A 13,194-nucleotide genomic window follows, 5' to 3' on the forward strand; every position below is an offset into this window, starting at 1 on the left:
TAATCCATTTACGACAACAATAATAAGAGAATTATCTTCCATTAAGTCCAATGTGATTTATAAAAAAGAAACATATACGGTTTACATTCATGATGCCTAGCCCTGAATCCATAGCATATGTTGCAAGCTAAAGAGAAAGGATAGAAGGTAAACATATAAGAATGCCGTAAGGGCTTACAACATTCCAAGATGATGCTTGGTTACAACAAAAGCAGACTTAAGTCCAATACAATTTTAAGCCCTTGGCTTGTACAAAATAAATATAACTAATAAACAAAAGAAGCTCTCGCTTCAGGTCCTCCCAACCTATTGCCTTGGTGGAGGCATATCATCAACATCTGAAATGTTTTTCCCACATAGGGTGAGCCGAAGCCCAGTATAAATACTACAATGCAATGTATAAATCTTAACAAAGCCATAAGGTTTTATGCATATGCAATGCCCATGTCAAAACCTTTTATATTTCTTTCCAAAACAATGACATGCCCAATTTATATCACAATTCTCAAAGTCATGTCCTTTATAATAGAAAACAATGGGGAAATCTCAAACTAATATAACCTTTTACGGATATTTCGTTTGCGGAAAACTGCCAAATGGAACCCATGTAAACGTAGCCTATATAAACGCTATTATTGCCATTTTACAAATATTTCATCCGCGGGAACCGGCACCCAGGTCTACACACGTTTTTCAAGACTTTCACCCTAAACACACAGGCCAACTTGATTTGGTGATACACACCACTTTTCACCATTCACCCCTTTTTTTCCAATATCATATACATTTTCAATGTAGTAAATACGCAACAATGTTCAATGCACAAGGATGAGAAATTAGTTTTAATTCACCTAATTCTCATGCAATTTCTACAGCACTCATAGATATCCTCCACCGATAGCCCAAAATAGATATCTCTAAATAAATAAATAAATTTCATTAAAGATACATTTTTCCACAATCTCAAAATGGGAGTGATAATACATATCCAACTCCACCCTCATCATTATCATCATTTTAATTTCACAATTTCCATGTCAATTCCATTTTCTCTTTACAATCTCAAGCATTCACATTTTTGTGCAAAAACCCCTTTCTCTTTGAAAATCAATGTCAATGTAGGAAATACCTCATTTCAACATATATCAATCCCAATTTCATACCCACAAGCTTTTCCAAGAGGCCATTTGAAAACCCCTCTTTATCATTTCGATTTCAAACCCTAGGTTTTACCAAAACAACCCAAACAACTATAATCCTTTGAAATAGAAAATAACTAAGGTAAAACTTATACAAGAGTGTGAAGAATCCCTACCTCAAGCTTACGAGACGAAAGAGAGAGAGAGAGAGAGAGAGAGAAGAAACTTCAACACCACCGAAACCCAACTTTGTTCGGATGAAAATGAAGCCCCAAGTGAGCACTACCCTTTTCTCAAAGGGTATAGGGTAAATAAATCAATGGATCTAGGTGTTTTAGAAGAGAGAATGTGAGTTTTAGAGAGAGAGAGAGAGAGAGTGTGTGTAGATCTAGGGTTTTTAGAGAGAGAGAGAGAGAGAGAGAGAGAAATGAAAAAGTGATATAAAAAGTGATTTTTACGGACTAATATACGCACAATCCGCTCGAGTTCAAGAAGTGGCGCTCGAGTGTAAGACACAATAGATGTAACCGCTCGAGCGCAAGAAGTTGACGCTCGAGCGTGAAATACAAACTCCTAGTACTTTTATAGACAAAAGACCAACGCTCGAGCGCAATAAAGGCCGCTCGAGCCAAGACCGCTCGAGCGCAAGAAGCTTCGCTCAAGTGAAGAATACCAACTTCTAGTAGTTTTGCAGACCTGCAAAAGTACTGAGAGTTTACAAAGCCCGCTCGAGCGCAAGAAGTGATGCTCGAGTGTAGAAGTAAAATTCTGGGCAATAAGGTTTTTGAAAAACGAGGTACCAACCTATTCCAAACACTACCAACACAACCCAAAAGCCAAACTCAAAGAGGTATAAGGGAAATAAGACATAAATGACTATGCAAGGCAATGAAACGCAGATTCAAAACATCAAATGGTTCGGGTCCACACCAGAATCGCTATAATCTTTCCCCCTTAAAGAATTTTGTTCCCAAAATTAAAACCAAACATTTAAAACCAAGTTTAAACCAATTACAACAATGATAATCAACTAATCTCATTACCATGACCCATCCACTGATCATTCATTCATATCAGCATGATAAAAAAGTTCTCAATACAGAATTTACAATTCGCATTTCCAAAACATATACAATGTTTACATTACATTAACATAACAAAATTCTCAAAACATGCTCAAGTACCAACAAATAAGTCCAGATACTTCTCCCGGACTTCCAACTCACGTTCCCAAGTGTAGCTGGTTTTTTGCACTCCTCGGAGGGGTTTAGTTTCCTCGGGTACGATAGTCCTATAGTTTGAACTCTTGTGGTTCTGAATCTGGTTTCACAAGTAGTCTCATCGGGTGCGATAGCCCTATGGTTCAAACTCCTATGGTTCTAAATCTGGTTTCACAAGTGCAATATGAAACAAAAAAACACAAATGAGAGTCCAAATCCGAAAAATCTTAGAAAATCTATCAAGTATCAGAGATGCCAAAAATAGACTGCATTGCCAGATTTCAAAGTCACCACCTAAATATTTTTTGGAAATTTAAGAAACTCGTGACTCGTGCCAAAGGGCACTTGTCTATCATAACTAAAGTATCTTGGCTCAGGAACTTAGGTATGAGAGGGGAAGGCCATGAATTGAGCACCCCCCTCACCCGATCAAAGATCGACCTCTACTAATCATGATGTGATTCTTATCAACACTATATGCTCTTATTTTGATTGTTAATGCTAACTTTACTATGTCAGGCACACAAGTATAGACTACGTCACCCACTTTGTAATGCTTTGATTTTATGTTTGTTTGAAAATAGTTTTGAATATGTGCTACTTAACAAGTAAGCTCGTATGTACATTTATCAAAGTCATTCCAATTTAGCCTTCATCCACAGGCATTCGATGAGATATTTCAAATAAGCACTTAGCCTCATGGTAGTATGCTTGATATGGCAATACAAACACACATGCAATATGCTAAAGCAAAAATGCTCACCTAGTACTCAACCGAGGCAAGCCAAAGAAAAGAAAATAATTAGAAAAAAAAATGCATGCTTCTAATATGCAAAGTGACTAATGCAACATATACAAAATACAACTACTAGGTTCAACTTATTTATCATGTCATATGGATCAACTCAAAGCATGCGGTAGCGCACGTATTCAAATAAGCAAGAAATGACAATGATATTAGAATGAGCCAAACCCAATGCATGCAAAAATGGATACAAATCATGGTAATGATATGAAATCAAAACATTATACTACCACAATAAGCATGAAAGTAAAAGGAGGAAAGAAATGGGGGTTGGAAGACATACAAAATATTACAAATTTTCCCTCGTACAAGAGGGTCCGAATGAATGTCCTAATTAAACTAATTATTACAAACCCAAATGAATTAACTACATTATTACTTAACTATTACAAGTTCAAATGTAAGTAAAACAACTAATTAATTACAACATATTAAGCTAAAAGCTATTAATCTAATGGATTCGAACAGGAGGCGAGGAACCGCATGCGAACAATCGAGAACATCCTCTGGAAACCTCTCTGTTTGCTGCCAGAATCTACTATGTTTGCAGTCAGAAAATTATTCTATTTTGGCCTCAGATTCTATTATGTTCTGCTGTGAAAATGCCATTGTCTGCACAAAATAGGTGGCCAGCCAGCCTACTGAACTGGTCGACCGGCCACTGATTCTGGAGAAGGACCTGCTATGACAAAATCGAAACAGAGCAAAATAGAGGGTTTTCGAAGGAAGTTCATCCTTCATACTCTCTCCTGTCATGAAAAAATCTCAAGGAAAGAGTAGGTTTGCTTCCCAAATCATCAATCGCTACAAATTTGTTGCATGATGATATTGGAAAGCAAAAGGAAAAGACTTGGCTAAACAAACAAAAAAAAGTGCTATGATCCTTACCTCATTTCTATCATATGAAATTTGTCAAGGAAGAGGTAGGCATGCTTCACTCACAAATCATCAAGTCACAAGATAGTACATGATGATCATAGAGCAACCAAAATGAACAAAAGTTACAACTTAAAAAGTGTTGTCAACTCATCTCCCTACTCATGGTATAAGGATGAAACATCCCTTTCCATGCTACAAAGTGGAACTAGGAGAGAGTTTTCAACATTTTCAAGAAAGAGCTCTTTAGGAGCAATAAAGCAAATAAGGAAAAACAACAAGAAACAATCTATCTATCAAAGCTTAAACACACAACTTGCCAAAGTTATTGACAACTCCTCTTTTTCATGGAACAACGATGAGACAACCATTTCCATGTTTCGAAAAATGATCGAAAATAGAGTTTTTTAACACTTTGAGCATGGAAGCTATTACCCAGCTTCAAAGTAGACAACAATAATATGAAATCAAGAAATTTACACTAGATAAGTAAACTTGTGGCAGGGTGGCTAAGCCTAAACTCTAATCCTCCCATGACCACAAGGTTCCAAGTTACATAATGAAAGCTAAAAACGATCAACTCAATAGATTGGCCACTATATCCTAAACACGCCAAATCTGAGAGGACTTACAACAACACAAATATGATATGTGAAACATAGGAAGTAAGAGCACAAGTAGTGGGGAGGACTAGGACCCTTTTGTAAGCTCATATTCAAGTCATATCACACAAAAACAAGCTAAAAATAGTGCTGAAAATGTACTGAAATTTTGCCAAATAAAGTGAAAAGAAAGCAAAAAAATGGAAGAAAAACAAAGGGGTACACAACTAGTGAGCTAGCCAATGAAAGGGTGGCTAGCTCACTCACTTGTAACCAAGTTTTAATCACATTTAAGCTAAAAATAGCTCTGAAATCAGTATGAAAATGCAAAGAAAAGAGAGAGAAAAGATGGTAAAAGAGCTCAAAGTTTACCTCTTGAAAGAGAGGAAAAGCTTTTTAGTTCACAAACTACAAGCTCAACACTCTCAAAGGTTTGAAATTATGTTCAAGAACCTCAGCAAAATCTTCAAGTTTAAGCTTAAATGGTGTATCTAATGTGTATCAATATTGCAAGAAAAGAGGGAAGTGTGTTAGACAAACTATAGGCTCTTGGTGATTTTTTCTAACCCCAAACCATGAGAGGGGGCCTTGTGTTTATAGACTTTCACCTTCTCATATCGAAAATATCTGAAAGAGGACAGCTGGCTTGGAGCTCGTGCATGGAAGCGGCTACAGCTGTCAAAATATCTGCTCTCAGTAAACATGGTCGGCCGACCAATTAATTGTACGGCCTGCTTATTAATTGGCAAGCCAACCAATTATTTTGGCCGCACTGCTCACTGAGTGGTCAGGCTAAAAAAGGGGTTTGGGTCCAAATGGGATGGAAGGCTTGGTTTTGAAGCTCGAAGCTGAATTCTTTTGCTAAAGATTCAAACAATTTGCAAAATGTAACTTTCATCATCGAGTGTTTAGGTTGAAGCACCTAAGTCTTAAGGGCGGTCAAAATGAGGTGTCTATACCAAGTTGCTTCCTCAACCCGTGATGTTTCCATAACACTTTCACCAAAGGAATTGTCTTCCCTCACAAGACTTAGTCTCAAGAATCCAAGACTCTCACCAGTCTATTCTCATACGAAGCATCCTCATCTACCTCTAACTCGGTCCAGTCCAACACGTGTGATGGATCCGGTTCATACTTCCGGAGCATACAAATATGAAACACATCATGAGTCCCGGAAAGTTGTGACGGCAAGGCCAAGTGATAAGCTACCTCTCCAATCCGCTCTAGGATCTCAAAAGACCCAATAAATCTAGGAGATAACTTCCCACTCTTCCCAAACCTTATCAAACCCCGTGAAGGTGATATCTTTAAGAAGACGTGATCTCCTACCTCAAAGGATAACGGTCCCCTCCTACGGTCGGCATAGCTCTTTTGACGACTCTGAGCCGTAACCAACCTCTTACGGATAAGTGCAATCTTCTCCGTCGTTTCCTAACTAACTCAGGGCCTAGGTGCATCACCCACCTTGGCCCAACACACAAGTAATCTACATGGTCGGCCATACAAGGCCTCAAACAGTGCCATACCAATACTCGACTGGAAGCTGTTGTTATAGGCAAACTCCACTAAAGACAAGTGTCTCTCCCACGACCCCTTAAAGTCAAGAACACAACCCCGAATCATATCCTCAAGGATTTAAATAGTACGCTCAGACTGCATGTCAGTCTGAGGATGATACGCAGTGCTAAAAGTCAATCTTGTACCCAAGGCATTCTGTAGGCTCTGCCACAAACGAGCCGTAAAACGCGAATCTCTAATATGAAGGTCAGCTAGAAAATCTACCGTGTCATTCGTGCACATAGGTACAAAGTGCGCTGACTTGGTCAATCGGTCAATTACCACCCAAATGGTGTCATTACCCCATTGATTCCTTGGAAGACTCACCACAAAATCCATCATGACATGCTCCCACTTCCACTCGGCTATAAGCAAGGGTGGCAACAAACTCGTTGGCCTCTGGTGCTCAGCCTTCACTTGTTGACAAGTAAGGCACTTTGACACAAACACGGCTATATCCTTTTTCATCCCCTTCCACCAAAACTGACTACTAAGATCGTGATACATCTTTATGCCTCCCGGATGCACCGCAAGGCATGAATAGTGAAACTCTAGGAGCACTTCCTCTCAGCAAGACTCCGGTACGAAAAGACAGTCAAGGTATCTAACACTCGAGTCAGAATACACGTTCAAGCCCTTCTCCACCTTTCCACTAGAGATCTTCTCCCAGAGGGATTCTACCTTAAAGTCACCCCTCTGTGCTTCTATAACTCGGCTCACAAGGATAGGTTGTGTAACTATAGGAAACAAGGCTGCAGGCTTAACGAACTTGCTAAGATGTAGGTCAGACTCACCAATAGCACCCAACATCTCCCATTCTCGAATGGCAATACTAGTTACACTACCAATGGATTTCCTACTCAAGGCATCGGCCACAACATTGGCCTTCCCCGGATGATAATGTAATTTGAAGTCATAATCTTCTATAAACTCCATCCACCTCCTCCACCTTAGATTCAAGTCTTTCTGTGTAAAAAGATATTTCAGACTCCTGTGATCAGAAAATACTTCAAACTTCTCACCATACAAATAATGCCTCCAAATCTTCAAGGCAAAGATCACTGCTGCTAACTCTAGGTCATGAGTAGGGTAGTTCCTCACATGAGTTTTCAACTACTGTGATCCATAAGCTACTACTTCCCCCTCTTGCATCAATACACAACCCAAACCTTCTTGTGAAGCATCACAATACACCGAATAGCCCAAACCCCTCTCCGGAATAATCAATACTAAAGCAGTGGTAAGTCTAACCTTAAGCTCTTGAAATGACTACTCACAGGTCTCACTTCACACAAACTTAATTCCTTTCCTCGTTTGTCTAGTCAATGGTGAAGCTAATCTAGAGAAATCTTTCACAAACCGACAGTAATACTTGGCCAACCCCAAGAAGCTATGGATCTCAAAGGCATTCTTAGATTGTTCCCAATCTTGTACGACTTCTATCTTTGATGAATCTACAGTCACTCATTCGCCGGATACCACATGGCCTAAGAACTTAACTTCTTTCAACCAGAATTCACATTTTCCAAACTTAGTATACAGTTTGTGGGCTCTAAGCAACTCGAGTACAACTCACAGGTGTTCCCTATGTTCTTCCTTAGAGAGTGAGTAGATTACGATTTCGTCCACAAAGACAACCACAAAGCGGTCTAAGAACTCACGAAAGATTTCGTTCATCAAATCCATAAATACAGTGGGTTCATTTGTTAGCCCAAAAGGCATCACTAGAAACTCATAATGGTCATATCATGTACGGAATGTCGTCTTCTTGATATCTTCCTCCCTTACCCTCAACTGGTGATAGCCCGATCTCAAGTCTATCTTAGAGAAACAATAAGACCGTTTCAACTAATCAATAAAATCATCTATACAAGGCATTGGGTACTTGTTCTTAACAGTTATCCGATTCAACTTCTGATAATCAATACAAAGCCGTAAGACACCATCCTTTTTCTTAGCAAAGAGAGTCGGTGCTCCCTAAGGCGATATACTAGGGCGGATGAAACCCTTGTCTAGCAATTCCTAGAATTGAATCTTCAACTCACTCAATTCGGCGGGTGCAAATCTATATGGTGCCAAATAAATTGGTGTCATGCCAAGCCCTAAATCAATAAAGAACTCAATCTCACGATGAGGTAGCAAACTAGTGAGATCCTCGGGAAAAACATATGGGTATTCACAAACTACCTTCGGTAACTCAACTCGAACTTCGTTACACTCGCTACCTAAGAAGTTTGCAAGAAGACAACTAAGCTCACTCCGACCATGCGGATCATACACCGGTGATAAAACTCTATCGACTCTATCCCCCATGAAATAAAAATAATCACCGCTCAAGGTACATACAGTGACCCTCTGACAGTAACAATCTATGATAGCCCGATACGATGACAACCAGTCCATACCCAATATAGCACCAAAACTCAACATGTCAATCAACACAAAAGCAAAAGGAAGACGGTGACACCCCTGTTCCAGGACAATCTCACCACTAATAGGTGACTCTACATTGAGTGGAGATGCTAACCGAGCCAATTCTAACCCTAATGTCGATGCAAATGCAGACGAAATAAAAGAATGGGATGTACCCGTATCAATTAATACATTGGCAATAGAATTACATAACAAGAAAGTACTTGTCACTACCAAAGGCGCTGATACCCTTTCTGGCGTGGTAACAGCATACACATGCCCAGTAGGTCTCTACTCCACCTGCTCACCTCTCAGAGCATAAGTCTGATGCACTGACTAAGCCGAAGAGGCTCTTTGATTGGCCCTTGAGGCCTGTGCTAACTGTGCAGATTGGTGACTTTGTGTCTGCCTCGAACCAGACGCACCGGGTGTGACACCCAACTGAGGGCAAAGCCTCTTCAAGTGCCCTTCCTACCCACACTGATAACAAGTGAATGGCTACCCTCTCCCTTAACTCTAGCTCTGAGAACGAGCCACAGATGAAAAAGACCTTTGCCCTCCTCCCCTTTGCAGGAAAGCAGGAGACTTGTGGCCCAACTGGCCACACTTAAAGCAAGTGAAATCTCCCTGACCACTTCTCCCAGAACCCGAACTCGGTACTAGAAAAGTGGACCTCGACTGTGCTCCCTGGGACTGCTGTGGGGTAGAACCCCACTGCCTCTTATTGTCCCCCTAAACATCTTGACTCCTCCTAGAGCCCCTCATCCACTCCTCCTCCATTTGCATCATAGTCTTACGATGAGTAACCAACTCTACAAGTCGCCCGTAATCTCTAATCATTGAATCGGCTACCTTGAAAAGAAGTCCGGTCCTCAAGCTTTTCTCGAACTCCACACGACGGCGTTCCTCTGTCGCCACTAACTCTGGTGCAAACCTTGATAGACTAGTAAATGCGGCCTTAAACTCGGCCACCGGTGTGTTCAACTGCTTGAGCTTTGAGAACTGCTCCCTCAACTTCTCCTGAATAGTGGGAGGTAAGAACTTCTCCTAGAAGGCGTCAACGAAAGCCTCCCAAGTTACTCCAATGTGCCAATCATCTCCCTTTTAGCTGGAAAGATGCCAAGGTCACTCTCAAACCACCGTCTTCGATGCCAACCATCTAAAATGTCTTCACCATTTGTTCGAGCCATTCATCCGCCTTCAGTGGCTCCTTCGGATCACCCAAAAACTCATCCAGATTAGGCCAGAAAAACTCCCTCTTTAAGAACGACGGCCCTGCCTCAGCTACTTAGGCCAGGACTTGATTCTCAGCCTTGAGAATGTCCATGGATTCCAGCAAATCTCCGGCCATTTCACGGACCAAAGCGCTCATGGCCTGCTGACCAACTAGTTTGGCCACATTGGCCTGACCAACCACTTCCTCTTGTGTTGAAATCTCATCCGGTAAAGATACTTCATGCCTTCTAGGCCTACCATGCCTACCACCACCACGTTCACGTCTTGACATCTTAATGAAGGCAACAAAAGAGATTAGCAAATTCACAAATATGCCGAAGCTAAATCACTCGTGTCCTAATGCGGTGGACAATAATAGTTCACTTCACATAAACACATAATCACATAAACACATACCAATTTCTTTCCTAGATAATGGTCGTCTCGCGGCATTGCCAGAGTTTCAATTAGAAACAGTAGTGATCAAGTGCTCTTCTAATAGGACTTCGAGAAACCCGTAGATCCAATCATTATCTTAGAAAGTAAATCACATACCCATATAATCATGTAACCATGCCATCACATAGCATTACCAACATACAAATATCTCTATCAAGTGAGATGAATCCATTGTGGTAAGAACCACTTCCCACGTACCCAAAGTATTCAAACTCGGTACACTCTGATACCAAGTTGTAACGCCCTGAAAAACTTACAATAATTCATTTACAACAACAATAATAAGAGAAGTATCTTCCATTAAGTCCAATGTGATTTACAAAAGAGAAACATATACGATTTACATTCATAATGCCTAGCCCTGAATCCATAGCATATGTTGCAAGCTAAAGAGAAAGGATAGAAGGTAAACATATAAGAATGCCGTAAGGGCTTACAGCATTCCAAGATGATGCTTGGTTACAACAAAAGCAGACTTAAGTCCAATACAATTTTAAGCCCTTAGCTTGTACAAAATAAATACAACTAAAAACAAAAAAAGCTCTTGCTCCAGGCCCTTCCAAGCTATTGCCTTGGTGGAGGCATATCATCAACACCTGAAATATTTTTCCCACATAGGGTGAGCTAAGGCCCAGTAGAAATACTACAATATAATGTATAAATCTTAACAAAGCCATAAGGTTTCATGCATATGCAATGCCCATGTCAAAACCTTTTACATTTCTTTCCAAAAACAATGCCATGAACAGTTTATATCACAATTCTCAAAGTCATGCCCTTTACAATGGAAAACAATGGGGAAATCTCAAACAAGTATAACCTTTCACGGATGTTTCGTCTGCGGAAAACCATCAAATGGCACCCATGTAAACGTAGCATATATAAGCGCTACTATTGCCATTTTATGGATATTTCGTTCGCGGTAACTGGCACCCATGTATATGCATGTTTTTCGGGACTTTCATCCTGGACACACAGGCCAACTTGATTTGGTGATACACACCTCTTTCCAACGTTCACCCATTTTTCTCAATATCATATACATTTTCAATGTAGTAAATAAGCAACAATGTTCAATGCACAAAGATGAGAAATTAGTTTTAATTCACCTAATTCTCATGCAATTTCTACAGCACTCATAGATATCCTCCACCAATAGTCCAAAACAGATATCTCTAAACAGATAAAAAATTTCATTAAAGTAAACTTTTGCACAATCTTAAAATGTGAGTGATAATACATATCCAACTCCACCCTCATCATTATCATCATTTCAATTTCACAATTTCCATGTCAATTCCATTTTCTCTTTACAATCTCAAACATTCACATTTTCCCGCAAAAACCCCTTTCTCTTTGAAAATCAATTTCAATGTAGGAAATACCTCATTTCAACATATATCAATCCCAATTTCATATCCACAAGCTTTTCCAAGAGACAATTTGAAAACCCCTCTTTATCATTTCGATTTCAAACCCTAGGTTTTACCAAAACAACCCAAACAACTATAATCCTTTGAAATAGCAAATAACTAAGGTAAACCTTATACAAGAGTGTGAAGAATCCCTACCTCAAGCTTACGAGACGTGAGAGAGAGAGAGAGAGAGAGAGAGAAGAAACTTCAACATCACTGAAACTCAACTTTGTTCGGATGAAAATGAAGCCCCAAGTGAGCTCTACCTTCTTCTCAAAGGGAATAGGGTAGAGAAATCAATGGATCTAGGTGTTTTAGAAGGGAGAAGGTGAGTTTTAGAGAGAGAGTGTGTAGATCTAGGATTTTCAGAAAGTTTAGAGAGAGAGTGAAATGAAAAAGTAATGTAAAAAGTGACTTTTACGGACTGATATACGCGTAGTCCGCTCAAGCGCGAGAAGTGACGCTCAAGCGTAAGACACAAAAGATGTGACCGCTCGAGCGCAAGAAGTTGACACTCGAGCGTGAAATACAAACTCCTAGTACTTTTACATACATAAGACCAACGCTCGAGCGCAATAAGGGCCGCTCGAGCCAAGACCACTCAAGTGCAAGAAGCTTTGCTCGAGCGAAGAATACCAACTTTCAGTAGTTTTGCAAACCTGCAAAAGTACTGAAAGTTCACAAAGCCCACTCGAGCGCAAGAAATGACGCTCGAGTACAAGCAAAATTCTGGGCAACAAGGTATTTGAAAAACAAGGTACCAACCTATTTCAAACGCAACCAACTATCACGACCCCAAACCACCCCTAGTAGTTTGGTGCCGTGATGGCCAGTAATCCGAGATTACCGAAGGCCAACTTTCAAAAGTTTAACACAGTCAGAGTATAGTATATAGGGCTCACAGATGCGGAAGCGATAAATCAAAATACAAGTGGTCCATAAGAGCTGTGCATGGATCAAATGGAATGGCATACATCTTTACAACTTGAATACAACAAAGTAAAATACGTATTACATCTTGATCAAAAGGCTTCTCGAGCTGACATGTACAAAATACAGTGAATACAAGCCAAGAAGCATGATTTTCAAGATTCGCCGACATAAAAGAAATGACATCGCCGACGTGAATACAAAACAAAGCCAACAAAACCATGGATCCAAAACAAGCTTTCAAAAACACATTCTAGGCGTCGCCGACGTCCTGCTCATCACCTACATATATAGAGAGAGGGTGAGCTTGGATACTTAGTGAATGGTACTAGTAATAAAGGTTTTGCATGAATATAGCCGAAGTCTTTTCCAAACAAAACATGCCAAGATCATACGAATATTAGCCGAGATCCTTTCAGAGCAAAACACATCAAAACTTTATCAAAACAAGGGATGAACCGTATTCATCTATCAAAGTCTTACAAGTCTCAAGGGATGCTTACTGGCATCGGCAAAACACAAATCAAGCTTTTCGAACAAACAAGTCCACGCGGTAAACCGTCA

This window comes from Camellia sinensis, chromosome 3 (assembly GCF_055761805.1).
Source record: "Camellia sinensis isolate YWXY chromosome 3, ASM5576180v1, whole genome shotgun sequence".
Lineage (NCBI taxonomy): Eukaryota > Viridiplantae > Streptophyta > Magnoliopsida > Ericales > Theaceae > Camellia > Camellia sinensis.